The sequence below is a fragment of the Xenopus laevis genome, chromosome 5L, assembly GCF_017654675.1.
Source record: "Xenopus laevis strain J_2021 chromosome 5L, Xenopus_laevis_v10.1, whole genome shotgun sequence".
Taxonomy (NCBI): Eukaryota; Metazoa; Chordata; class Amphibia; order Anura; family Pipidae; genus Xenopus; species Xenopus laevis.
This window is the reverse complement of record NC_054379.1, coordinates 39,538,696-39,553,588: the sequence shown is the minus strand read 5'-3', so window position 1 is coordinate 39,553,588 and position 14,893 is coordinate 39,538,696. Positions and strand designations below refer to the sequence as shown.

General features: G+C 37.9%; 1 protein-coding gene across 2 annotated transcripts in view; it reads right to left on the bottom strand.

Annotated features, from left to right (window-relative positions):
• Positions 1 to 14,893, bottom strand: part of LOC108716634 (cilia- and flagella-associated protein 61) — a 156,078-nt gene that overhangs the window by 20,331 nt on the left and 120,854 nt on the right. The gene's annotated exons all lie outside the window — the stretch shown is intronic.

Here is a 14,893-nt window from a genome sequence, read left to right as displayed (position 1 = left end):
AAGGGTTTACATGACACATTTCTGTGGTAGCTGCATACTTTGACATCTGGGGGTTTTAAAAAAAAAAACTATTTAATGGGACTGTGATTAATGAATTCTTGATGGAAAGATCAAGGAAAACACTTTAGGACATGACCCAACCTGCCCCAGTCAAATTCAGATTTACAAACTCAGTTTGCCTTAAAACATTTGGGTAAGGCCTATGCCTTTTTGAGTCTGCAAATTGCTACTCTATTATATAAAGAATGGTATAATTGGGGTTTTTATGGATATTTGATGTTGCTCTGCATTCAATTCAAAGAAATTCACAATCTAGAATACACATCAATTCATCAATTTTACACACCACACATCAATTTGCATCTCCGATTACCAAAAAAAGGGTATGACGAAATGATGGCTTTGGTCATGGTACCATAAGTTCATAGCAGCTTAACGATTAATGCAGGAATGTGGCAAGCAAGTCAATTTTGATGCAAAGGCTACTTTTTTTGGTGAAACAGACCACACAACACAATTCTAATGCAGGGGAATTGCAGCTGGCCAAACCATGATTTTTGATGGCAATCTGTACCCCTTTTATTGTCCCCTAGAGATCTACTGATATGAGTTTTTTTCATATCTGTTTTCATATATAGAACTAAAAGATGCCATATTTCCTTAGATCATTGGTTCTCAAGCCATATCTCCAGGTGAATGCATGCAGTATTGTTGCAGCAATATGAATGAATACTTTGTCATTTTAGATTTTCTATGTGGAAGCAGCAACAATTGTCATGAACAACATGGAGTCCATGAGATGTGCAAGTGAGCCTCGCTGTTGAAAAACACAGCTTTTAAAGGTTCCACAGAAGGCACAACATGTGGGTAAAAATAAATACACCTTCCTTGTATAATTTAGGGCAAACGTACGAATGCACCCACAAAGAAGCCACACAAAAAGTAAGCGCCTTCATAAATAAGGCCCTAAAAAAAACAAGTGAAGCTGTGAACTTTCCCTCTAGTGAGCTCTAGTATTATTGTTTGATAAATATGAAGTTTCCCTATAAAGAATAACAGAAATAAGCCCATTGATACAGTTTCTGGACATAAACAACGTCAAATGCATTATTTCAATTGCCACTAGAGTTTGCAATCCATATGGCACACTGTATTTAACCTTGCAATCAGCAATTCAATGAACAGTACCCCCTAGCATCACTGAATACATTAACTCTAATTAGCCAAGTGTAATGAATCTCAATTGGCCTGGCTGGCAGTGTGTTCAGTACATGTGTTTAATATGCTTGTATATGTTTTCAGCCCTAAGTGACTTGTTTTCTTGCCATTTATTTGCTGCTGACAAAAGACTGGATGTTATCAGGGAAACAGAGCCCTGCTCTTAAAGTTAAGATACAACATAACCTTTATAAATATTATGTGCATATATTTACAATGACAATTTTCTTTTATTTAATGTCTTAAAAATTAAACGAGGGCGCGGGTATTGGCAGTCTGGATTTTTTCTGTCAGGGTCAGCTCTGATCTTATTAAACTGACACCCCCAGGGCCCCGGTGCAATGTTCTGACAGCGCTGGGCACTGACACTCTGAATCACTAATCCCTGCAATTCTCCTAACAATTCCTGCATGGAAAGTAAATCTTTAGATGTAATGCCCCATAGTGTTTCACTTATGACAATCCTATAAAAATATCACGGCATGGATCTGCCCCATCATCTGAACAAACAGATTTAAAAAATGAAAAATCATTGAAAAGTTAAAATCGCCTGTGCTTGATATCGATTGGGGGTTTAGTTTTATTGATGTTTGGCAAGGTTTTAACCCTTTTATCTTCTCAAAAAAAAATAGGATCCATGAACTGATTTTGGTTGGTCTGAAATTTGATGCAAAAAGGAAAACAAAATCTCTCGCCCCTAACCCAGCATGTAGGAGACAATCATAGCAATTAGCCACATGCAGGTCCTCTGGGCAATAAAAGAAGACATGTACAGACAGACAGGTGTAGTTAAAGGGGCAGGTGTGCAGCCAATTAACCTGTACTTTGGATTCAGTTACACCAATACACCCGGCTGCACCTCATGCACAATGCAATGTTTTAAAATGTTCTAATAATAATGGGGGAACGACTGGTCACTGGTGTAATTCATATTCCTCCCTTTTCAGTTCTACCAATCTCTTAATCTAGTAACCTAATTTATAGTCATTGTTCATTTAAAAACCAATCCTCTTGTGGAAATTTAATTTGTTTGGTACATTATAGATGCATTAGTGGTGTAAAACAATCTGTTCTTCTGTTATAGAAGGTTAAAAACAGGGGATTTTTTTTCCAAATGCGTTTCCTTTAGGCCATGGTTTATGAAGCTCAGTGAGCAATTGGCTTCCTTGTAAATGATCAATATTCCCTCAATGACTAATACATCACTTCAACAAATACTAAATACGTTTCCTGTCTTCTCTGTTTGTCAGTGGCAGGAAAGCAAAGGATTTACAAGCTCTTATCTGAAAAAAGCATATGGTACAGTAATTCCTATTCTCTGTCAAATCTTCCAGCAGTGAAAACTTTCCAACTGGGCTCACCTTGGTGAGATTTGCTGTAATGATCTATCCAATCACCACCATGTGACTCACAATCATTTGTCTTCTTCTTCCTTCTGTCCTCATGTAACTGGATAATGCCATAATGAAAAATATCGCAGTTACATAGGAGAGGCTGTCAAGTTATTGTCACTGATCCCAGCCTGTAAGATCTGCAACTGTACTTTTACACTTGAAAAAGGATCTGTGAAGATCCGAAACATGTTGTGCTAATAAATATTTTGCAGTAAAATCTGCTGAATTGTGTGCTCGATCCTATTCCTCTTTACATATATTATATTGGTTGGACTGGTGTGGCCTAATCAGGAGAGAGAGCAGCAACAGATGGTGGATTTTCGTTAGAACAAACCTGCCTTGTTCTAAGATCTGCAACTGTGGACTCCACAAATCTGGTTCCCAATGAAGACATCAATGTGATTTGAGTTGTCTCATCAGTTCAGTGAACAATGACATTCCCAGTATTACTGAGGATCAGGTGAATGTACATGACCAAAACAATGTGTAAAATCCTTTGATTTTATAATCAAAGGGCCTTATTAAAGGACCAGTAACTTCCAAAATTTTTACAATAAATTTCGTTAGAGTAAAATGGAAAAAAAAACACCAACACAAATTAAAATTTAAAATAGCAAAGCCTTTATTAAGAAATAACTTACAGAAACTCCACTTCCTGTCCTCTTCAGAAATGGCGACCATCCATCCTGCAGCACTCGATTTCTCCTCCCTGGATATTCACAGCTCTTCTTCAAACTCCTTCATCCAGCAGCAGTAGGAAGGCGATGTCAGTGGGTTCCATTGAAGAGAACCAGCTGGGCGATTTCGCTTGGGAGTCCGGACTGAGCCTGATTATATGGAGCGGGGCAGATACCGGCGCTGGGGAGACTGACCGCAATGACTGTAATGCTCCGCAAACCATGGACTGTGTTTAGACTGTGCACCGGCCCTGCTGCCCCCACACCGGTACCCGAAAATAAAAGTATTACAATTAATATTTCCAAGGCAAATGTACGCGGCCCCTTGCAATGAGACGCTTCTATGGGCTTCAACAAAAGTAGGAAGAAAGACGAGTTTATTTGGTACCAGGAGGCTCTCTCTAAGTTTCTGATGAAGGGCTGACTAAATACGATGTTTCAACCCGGAATTCGTCCTGTCTGTGACTAACCGATCCGAATTCCCCCAGCACCCTCCTATCTCAGGTACCTCCTGTGGATGCACATCAACCCGGCAGCCGCGTACATTTGCCTTGGAAATATTAATTGTAATACTTTTATTTTCGGGTACCGGTGTGGGGGCAGCATGGCTGGTGCAAACTTCTATGTTTTTACTGCCTAAACACAGTCCATGGTTTGCGGAGCATTACAGTCATTGTCTGCAGTCATTGCGGTCAGTCTCCCCAGCGCCGGTATCTGCCCCGCTCCATATAATCAGGCTCAGTCCAGACTCCCAAGCGAAATCGCCCAGCTGGTTCTCTTCAATGGAACCCACTGACATCGCCTTCCTACTGCTGCTGGATGAAGGAGTTTGAAGAAGAGCTGTGAATATCCAGGAGGAGAAATCGAGTGCTGCAGGATGGATGGTCGCCGTTTCTGAAGAGGACAGGAAGTGGAGTTTCTGTAAGTTATTTTTAAATAAAGGCTTTGCTATTTTAAATTTTAATTTGTGTTGGTGTTTTTTTTTCGTTCTACTCTAACGAAATTTATTGTAAAAATTTTGGATGTTACTGGTCATTTAATCAAAATTCTATTTTTTTTCCAAATAAACTTGCAATTTAAAAACACCCCCACAAATGTTACCTTATTTATTCAAAATGCAAATAAAAAAATAATTGAAAAAACTTGACTACTTTAAATTGGTAAGTTTACAAATCCCAGAAAAACTTGAAAAATGCAAATTGAATAAATAGACAATTCCCATTGACTTCTACATGACCTTGCAAGCTTTTAGATGCTGAAGATTTGCATATGCGGTTTTCAAGTTTTTTAGCTTAATAAATATTTGATTTGAAGCTATAAGTTATATATATGTAACTTTTATATAAGTTTGTGAGCATGAATTTTAACATAAAAAGACCCAAATTCAAATGTTGATAAATCTGCCCCTAAATTGCATGATTTGTTAATATGACTCTGAACTGAGAATGCTGGTCATAAACCATGAAATCCTCAAACTCGTAATAAAAAATAAAGCTGCAGATAATCAGAACCTGTGAATTATTTGCAATACTATAAGCAAGTTACGGTGCCAGCCATCCTCTTTTGCACCACACTTACTGTAACTCTATTGAACCTGTCCTGTTAATTAACTGTACTATTTGTTTATTTGGCGATGTTGCCTAACTAGCGGATCTCTCCCCGATATGCCCACCTTGAGGTGGGCAATATCTGACTGATCCGATCACGGGTCCTAGGGCCCAACGCTCAGATCTTAATGCTGGAGTATGGGCGGTCGGATCGCAGGACCACATCAACTAACAGATGAAGTCACTGAACCAAAGGGATTTTTAGCCCTTCCCGATCAACATCTGGTCGACTTTCGGCCAGATATCGATCGGGGAAGCCTGTCGGAGTGCCCCATACACGGGCCAATAAGCTGCTGACTCTGTCAGCAGCTTTTATCAGCCCGTGTATGGCCACCTGTATAATGAACACCCTTTACCTAGGGATGCACCGAATCCACTATTGTATGTTCCAGACAGATCCTTAATCTATCATAAAGGATTTGGCTGAATCCCGAACTGGGATGGCACTTGGAGGCATATTTATCGACAGTGTAAGTTTTGCGACTTTACAGGTGTTTGAAACCTCAACTAAACACGCTTTCTCTAAAATCACGAAAAGACATGGCTTAGTAAATCAGCTCCTTAGATTCAGCCAAATTTGAATCCTGCTGAAAAAGGCAAAATTGCTGGCAAATCCTAAACTGAATCCTGGATAGCTTTCATCCCTACATAGCGTTCTCTTTATATCAGTCTTATGGCCATATAACTTTATGAGGGAACAGTTACAAAACAAAAACATTGTATTCTCTTTATACTATACTAATTTCTAAGCTTCTGCAGCCACAAATACTAGGAAAAGTGGAAATCTAATGCCCAGGTATATGGCCATTCTGTTGTACAGGGCTTGATACTTGGAGATGCTTAGTCTTATGTTCAGCCATACTGGAGTGTGTTAATAAGCCCCATTTCTCTGAGGTGCTGGCATTTACTGCCACCAATAATTCAACCTAATGTAACTGGGTCTTTGTGTCCAGCCCACACTAAGGACCCTTGTGTCATGAACATGACAAAAAAATGTACTGTCTGTCACAGAATTGGGAGTGATATAATCCTAATTGAGTACATCATGGACCAGTTAAACTTGAATGGAGAAAAATGCTTCATGTTATTTTAAAGGCTAAGAGGACATGGCAGATCTTTCATTTGCTGTAATTGCAAAGTCGATAAATACAAAGTAACCTGACACCCCCTGCCTTGTTAGAGCAGAGCAGTGAGTTAGGAAATGCCAAATTAGGGGCTGATAAGGACAGCAAAGTAACCATGGCTTCGTCATGGACCTGATTTATATAAAAGCCAATAAATTACATTTCCGCGAAAGGGCTGAAATCAAACGTGAATTCTCATTAGAATCCAAGCAAGAATTTCACAGAGCGGCAGATCAAATCCCAATTCCTAAATTAAAACAAAGTCAGATGGAAAAAGTTGCTTTCAGTAAAGACAGTAAAGAAATTAAATGAATTAAATGAAAGGGAAGCGCAGGAGATAAATAAAATTCAGCACGATGATGAAATAATTTCACACTATCACACAGTCCTTTATAACAATAGGAATATCATTTCTTGTTTAATTAACATAATTCATTTAATTCTTTAATAGTCTCAGCATGTACCTAAGCAAGTCTAAAGCGACTGATTTATGAATCATGAGTTTCCACCTTAGTGTTTTGCTGAAAATGCACATCAGGGTGAAAAAAGAAAATCACACTTGTGCGTGTGTTTTTTTAACCCACAAAAAAATAAAAATCTTGGCAGGTTTTCATTGGCAAAATTAAAACAAAACATGATTGCGGAAAAAAAAAAAACATGATTGTGAACATTCATTAAATCTGCTGTATAGGGTTCAAGCTTACTTACAGTGCAACATTTGGTCAGTGATATATAGAAGTACTCTTGTTTGTAGTTGCAGCTACAATAATGCCCAGAATTGCTGCCCTTGAATTGCCCCATAGACCTAAATGGTTTTTGAATTTTCAGCGGTTCTTCCATTTATGCCAACAAGTACAAAGAGTCTCCTTAGAGATGACTCGAGAGTATGCAGTACATTGACATTAATCCCTTACTGCACCAACAAAGTGCTATTAAAAAGAGATTTCCCACTCAAGGCACAAAAGCACTGATTTAAGCATCAATGCAATTGAGTATTTAAGTGTTTTTAGATGCATTGTTGGCAAAAGGATAGAGAACAAAATTTAATTGCAAAAAAATGTTTATGTAAAATAAAATGGTATGGGCATGTTGGCTTGAGTGTGACTATGAATTTAGTCCAGGTCATGGTATATCTAATATAAGTAATTCTAAAACAACTGGACTTGCTGAGTAATTATTGAAGACGTCTCACTACTCATCCGAGCAGCTTCTTCAGTTCAACTGACTGGTGTGGGAAGTCCTCGGCATATAAACTCTTCCACTAATCCAATGGCACATTGAAACACATTGCACAATGGCACATTGTTAAATCTTCAGAGAGGTGACATCTGAAATTCACAGAGATGTTGATTCTGTGTAGTTACTGTGGTAGGATAACCAGTGTGTCATGCAACTCCTAGAAACAGGTGTTACTTGTGAGAATTGAATGGATGTGTAAAGTGTTTAAGAATGTACCCTAAAATTCTATTACAATATCCATTGCTCTATGTATATGCCCACGTCCCACCATTATTTTGTCTGAATTGTCTTTCTGCTGGCATTCTGGGAAAGACAGTAAATTGTATTTTCTACTTTGCACATGAGTAGTATGTGACATAGTTAAGTTCAACCACACCAGTCACTGATCAATCAGCTTGGGGACAAGTGAAATGCTGTCAGACACAACCCAAATGCAATGGCTAATATTATAGTTGGCAGATGGGAGTTTCCACTCAGATCAGACTATATAAATGGGTCCAGATTGACTAGAAAGTCATTTTGAGTTTACACCACACAGGCCATTGGACTGGCAACTCCATTGAGAATGACTACATAAGCATCTGTATGAACACATTAAAGGGGAAATAAAATAACGAAACATTTTAATTCTACGCCCATTGAAACTATTTTTGAGGTATTTCTTACTGGAAGTCTATCCTTTCAAAATGATGTTTTATTTAGCAATGTCTCTCCTCTTCCTCCCCTCAAGTCCATCTTCTGTAACTCAATAGTGCCAATGACTCAGGGCCTAAGAACTGACAGTACAACCGTCCTATGGTGGAAGGGCACTATCAGAGCACAATATACAACATTTTTACAATTTTCACTATTACTGTTCTATAAAACATTGCAGCGTCTTTTGCTTTTATGATACCTGGCTGGCTTATATTTAACATGTATTGCAAATACCAGCCAGCTTGATTTACCTATGATCTCCCCTTCACTGGCTCCTCTGTGCTACTGAGTATAAAGACATTTACTTACAGAACAGCTTGATACTTCAGATAAACAATTTATGTAGACACATAATTCTGTGTAAGAAGCAATTAACACAAGCAATATGGTTCCCAATGTTTGGTCCTTTTATACCTCTGAGCCACATTAAAATGTATGAAGAGTTGTGGAGCAACACAGGCATGAGAAAAGTTCCTGGCGTTTTGGTAGCTCTTAAATGAACTGGCAGCCTACATGAGGCTCTGCTTGGCAGTACAAGAGATTCCTTTATCCAAAGATAACTGTCCCAAGGCTTCATTTCCATAAAAAAACGTTATTTTATTTAAATTAGCATTAAAATTCAGTTACAAACAACCCCCACCAGGCCCACCTTACGCGTTTCGCACCCTCCGGCGCTTAGTCATAGGTGTATCTGTGAACAGCATGTTCTCTGCGGGATTTATACCCTATCAATCCCTCCTATTTTCTTTAAAACCAATCAAATTCTGCTTGGCAGTACACCTGGTTTTTATGCAACAAAACTTGCCTCCAAGCCAAGAATTAAAAAATAAGCCCCTGCTTTGAGGCCACTGGGAACAACATCTAAAGGATTGATGAGCAACATGTTGCTCACAAGCTACTGGTTGGCAATCACTGCTCTAGATAATTTATGTTCCCTATTATTGGTTGCCACAATTGGTCTTTCAAAATGCTACACAAACATTTGGCAAAAAGTATAGGCATCTGAAAAGGATTTCAGTCATTATACTGGATTGCATTTTTTCCTACACTGATATTAGCTAACGTATTTAATGTATAGGCCTCTTATAAGTCCTGTGGATTGTTCTAATTTCAGTCCTATGTTTCTAGGCACAAAAACATGGACACTGTGTCATTTCTAGCCCCTATTTACAACAATCACTAAAAAGATATTTTTGTAATATACACTCTTGTTATAGTCATTTTTACTGCATTATGTTATCCTGAAAATGTATTTTATTAGTAACTTAGGTTGTTTAGCGCTGTGGGCTGATGGGAGTTAATGCTGTGCCCTGTTTCATGTGGCTTCTTTTGTTCTTTCCAATTATTTAGGTTCATCTCATAGTGGAAAGATTCTGCTGCCAAAACTCACATTAAACAAATATGATGTATAGTTTTTTGGGTTGTGTGTAAATAAGCGTATTAGCTCTCTCTGTCTTTTCTATAATGACCAGGTGTCCCTGGCCTTATAAAGCGGCTTGGAGCCTGTAGCTGAGACATGCAATCTTTGTAACTAAATGCAATACATGCTGCAAGCATCTGACAAAGGTTTAAATTGCAAATCAAATAGCTTATTTAATGCCATAAACATTTAATTTGACTGCGGTAACATGTGATTAATTATACATAGTGATTTTATTGCCATTTATAAATCCCACAGCTACAAGCAATTTAATTCTAACATTATCTAGTGATTAGTGTGAGCAGTTCATTTATACCCCAATAGATAAGGGTAGGTTCATTCACACTGCAGTGGCACAATGATACACATGCTTCTCTCTCGACAACACACTGGTGCACTTTGCTAATTTCCACCATTTTCTGAAGTCATTTAACATATCTCCAAGACAAGACATTCATTAAGGCCTTTAATATAAGGGCACATAAAACTGCACTCTTTTTACATAAAGCAATTTCCATACAGTGTTTGGGGATAACAGCAGCAGCTTGTAAAATCTCACACAATGCTTTTAATGGACCCCCAGCAGAGAGGATATGTGAGGAGGAATTACACTGCCATATGGTACATTTTTGTTCTAAGATGCAATAAAACTTGAGGTAGGAATGCTGAATAATAAAAGAAGCTATTTCCATTGTACTGGATTTAAGGAATCTTCAAATTTTAAGCAATGGTAGCATGACCAAAATCTTTTATACTTTACACAATGACCAGGATAAAATTAAAAAAAAATCTTTAAAAGGAATAAACCAAATTAATTGAAAATGATCAAATAAAGACTGTAACTTGAAGATACTTTATATTAAAAAGGATTACTATTACAGGATCACCATTACAGTGAAGTGGGCATGGGAACAGGTTCATTTACGGCTGTTGCATCCCAGTATTAATGATGAGTGAATCTACCCCGCTTCACCGAAAAATTCATGAAACTGCTGATATGGCGAAAATTTTGCGATACTTTTTTGTAACAAAAAAGTGACTTTTTTTCTCACTCCAATTACTTTAAAGTCAAGTTTCTTAAGTTTTTTCTCACTCCAAATGAATTAAAGTGAATGGGCACTTTTTTCTTGTGGTCGTTTTTTCAGCAATTTTTTTATCGCTGCAAATTTTTGCTGCATTTTCATGGAAAAAATCTGCCACTGATTTCTACCCAGTATACATCTGGACTCATTATACACCAATGGATTCTGATGTCGGCTAGGCTTTGCAGCCCAACCTTATACAGATGAGCCCTGTGCACAAAGGGTTCATTCAGTTTTTTTAAGTATTCTCCTATTTTATACTGGAAAGCAAAAATGGCTCAAAACATTGTTAACAATGCCTGCTTGCATGGTACTGCATTGGCCAGTAAACCCCAAGCAAACAAACAATGGATGAGATATCAACTTTGAAAGCTCTACACTACGCTAGCTCATATTTACATTTGCACTAAAATTACTTGCCACCTGAATTATTGATGACAAACTCATTTTGCTGTTGTTGCTGTTGAGGACAACTTTGCATAAAGACCCACTACAGTGGTACAAATGATACAGCGGTGTTCCCAAACTGTCCTCTGCCCCTACATTGTGCATGATTTGTGGATTAGCCCCAATGGACCAGTTGCTAATGAGGCTTTATAATAATTACCCATGCATTTACAAATGTAGCATTGCTGTGGGCAAAATGCATACTGCTGGGGGGGGGGTATTATTCAAGACACACTACATTAGAGCAGTGCTTGCCAGATTGTGAGGCTGGCTCCCTCAGGGCTTTAAGCAACAGGCAGGGGTACTCAGCCTAAATACCAACTAACACAATGGGTTCCACAATCAAACACCCAGGCTGTCCAGTTTCTTCGTTACCACATGCCATTTTGATGCTTACAAATGATTAAACATATGAAGAAAGGAAGCTGCTTGGGTCCTGCTTCCTTTTCTTTATATATTCAGCCTAAATACCAGTTAGGGTAAGATATGGTGAGTATACCTATTCACTCTTCTTGATACATCAGCTTGAGGGACAATTAGGGTGACATTTGGGGTGAAAACTGCTTTGGTGTCCTAGATTCTTAGAAGCATAAAGGGGTGCATAATTGAAAGAGTCTCACAAAGACCCTAGAAGAGTGTTACCTGAAAAATACAGGATTTATTTGATTACTGTCATTTATTTTTTAAAGCAAAAGTTGTACTGTCATCAGATAATAAAACCGCAAATGTATACGTTCCTTTCTACTTATATTGTGGCTGATGCTGACCTAAAACTGGGTCTTCTAGTTGGGACTGCAAAAAGCAAAGTGCAGAAAATAAGACAGAAAGAATGAAAATCTCTGAAGTCATCTAAACTTGTCAAGTGATTTTTATTGATTCATTTCTGAGAGCTGGAATTAGAGGTTTGAAGCATTAGTTACTATTTAATTCCAGTACAAAAGAAAAATGTTAAAGCTCTACTATGCCTGCGCATATTCCTCCTCTGCTATTCTGCCTGCTTCATAAAGAGCACACCTATTTACCTCTAATTAGGCTGCAAAGCATATTGAGTTGCATTAGTCCCACTCAGCTCTGCTGTCAATACGGCCGCCATCCCCATTTACTAGTCTTTTTTCTGAAAACAACCCTCATGCTGGCTGAAGGGGCTGAACAATGGCAGCGAGATGATACAGCATTTATGTAATTGTGGACCTACTTATCCTCAGTACATTCCAGAAAGCAGCATTTTTGTTTAAATATATATTTTTAAACAAATGATGCATATTTCCTTCTGAAACACGCCATTATATTTGCATAATCCAGTTCATAATTGTCAATGTGCGAAATATCTTCGTCAAACACGTTCAGATGTTTTTCTGGGTCTTCTAAAAGAAACACTTATTATACAGCATCAGTGTTCAGTCTATTGGCGTAATGTCTTTATTACCCATTATTGGCATGGCGGTTATAATTATCTCATTACAAATTCATTTTCGGCTATGTATCTTGTTAAAATTGCACTAATTATTTGTTCGCTTTTATCCTGATGCAGACAACAGCCCCTATAAAGTGGGTTTAAGTGAAAGGGCCAGTGGGGTTAACACGTGAGCATCGGGCTCTTTGTCTAAAATATATTTGCCAGATCCCTGCCTGCTTCATTGTGCATCCCAGAAAGAACATAAGCAGTTAATAGGAGCACAAGTGGCAATGGCTGAGCGGTTCAGACTCATTTTGGCAAAAGGGGTCATTTTTGAAGATTCACAGAAACAATTTGGTAGAAAATTATATAATTTGGCAACAATGGACCATTAAAGCGGACCTGTGACCCAGACATAAAAAGCTGTATAATAAAAGTTATTTTCAAATTAAACATGAAACCTAAATTCTTTTTTTTTTAAAGCATTCATAGCTGTTGTAAACTCATTAAAAAATCTCAGCTGTCAATCAAATATTGCCTACCCCTCTTAAATGCCTAGGCATAGAGACGGGGCATGCAGTTACTTTCACTTTCCTTTCAGCACTTAATAGATGTCACTGCACTCCCCACATTCCCCCAGTTCTCTGCACCACTTAATTGTGTAACCAGGGCATGAGGATGGACATCAGGTCCCCCATTCTGGTGCACAAACAAGATTTTGAGATGATACAAGGCTTGTCTTAATAACAGTGTCCACAAAATGGCTCATGCCTGTTTGTTATAATTATGAAATCCCAGACTAAAGTAAGCAAGAATCAAATAATTTATATAGTGTAATTAAAGTTTATTTTGCTTGACTAATATGATAAAATAGGATTTGGAATATTTTTTTGGGGTGACAGGTCCCCTTTAGGTCTCTGCATAGGCTGTAACTATGTGTGCACTATCATGTCATCAACAAGGTAATCTAAAATAATATGGCATTTTTGCTGTTTTATTACATGAATGCAAAATTAATAGAATCAGTAAGATTTATTCAGTATGATAAAAAATGGCCAAGCAATACCCATTGGATTCAAATAACAGACACAATGTTCATTGTTTGGAAAGGCAAGGCCCTATCTAGCATGTGCAGTTTCCAGTCTTATTATGGCCACATTGGGATTGCTTATGGGGTTTAAGGTAGAGACCTGCATGGGTCAGTTTTCTTAGATCCATACCTGACCCACCCAGCAACCTGTGACCTGCAACCTGCAGTTTTCCCCTACTCATCTGCTACCCGACCTATAATAGGCCAACTTAACTGATCCAGGAACTGGAACGATTGGCATCTTGGAGTCAGAAAGGAATTTTCTCCCACTCTGGGGCAAATTGGAGAGGTTTCAGACGGGGTTTTGCTCAGCTTCCACTGGCTCAACTAGCAGTTGGGTTGGTTTCACCTTAACAAAACACTTTAACTTTGATGGACACGTGCCTTTGCTTAGCCCCATCTAATATGTTATGTTCTAATCTAAAATCTATGTTCACTTTGTACATTACAAGGATTTCACAAATAATATTTAATAACATATTTTATTAATGTAAGGGACTCTGTTCCTCTGTGAATAAAGTTAATCACAGTAGTGACATTTAACAAGCCTTGATTGTGTAATATCTGCACAATTTACACAGAGAGAAATGTTTGAAAGAAGAGTGCTATGATTTTGATTTTCACCTTTTTCCCCCTCTCCCTTTTTTATCTGTTGAACATGAATCATCCATGAGAGGCTTATACCTACAGAACAATAAAACTTGATCAGTGTAGCATCTGCAGCCATATAGACCCAAGCTTAGAGCACTAGTGTATTTGTTTGGAGGTTGACATTCAAATAGAAAACTTGTACTTTGAAATTTTTCAGATTTATTTTCAACTCTAAGTCTCATACAAAAAGTACCAGAGCAGCTTTCAAAAAAACCGAACAGCTACATCTGTGATGCTAATGACTAGGTTTGCTATGTGAAGCTAAACTGGGCTTTACTAACAGAATATCATGAATCAAGAAACAAAAAAATATGCATGAAAGTGTAGTATAAGAAAATAACAGTTATAATAAGAAAAACTCAAAACTAGAAATCAAAATGAAAATTTCCAAACCAATAAGTAGTGAAGAAGTGAATGGATAAGAGCAACAGCAGTTGAATGAAAGTCAATACAGATGATCTGTAGCACATAAATGGATGGTAATTGGCAAATTAATGGTCAAGTAATAGAGAGATTGAAGTAGTAAACAAGTTAAAGATGATGGCCCATAACACATAAAGGTTACTCAAACATGCAAAGGTGAATTATAATGGGGTCACACTACAACTGAAGAGCAGCCACCAATCAATTCTCTGTACATTAAAAACTAAGAAACAAAGGGGCAGATTTACTAAAGGTCGAATAGTCACCAGCGACCGCTTTGCACACATCGCTACACTTCGCCAGGTGAAAATGCTCTCAGACTATGCTAATTCATTAAAATGCGGACTTTCATCATGGGTGCTGAACGCTGGCAACTTTTCGCTATCGTTACTTTGGCAATGCGAGCATTTGAGTGAAGATACGCTAGCA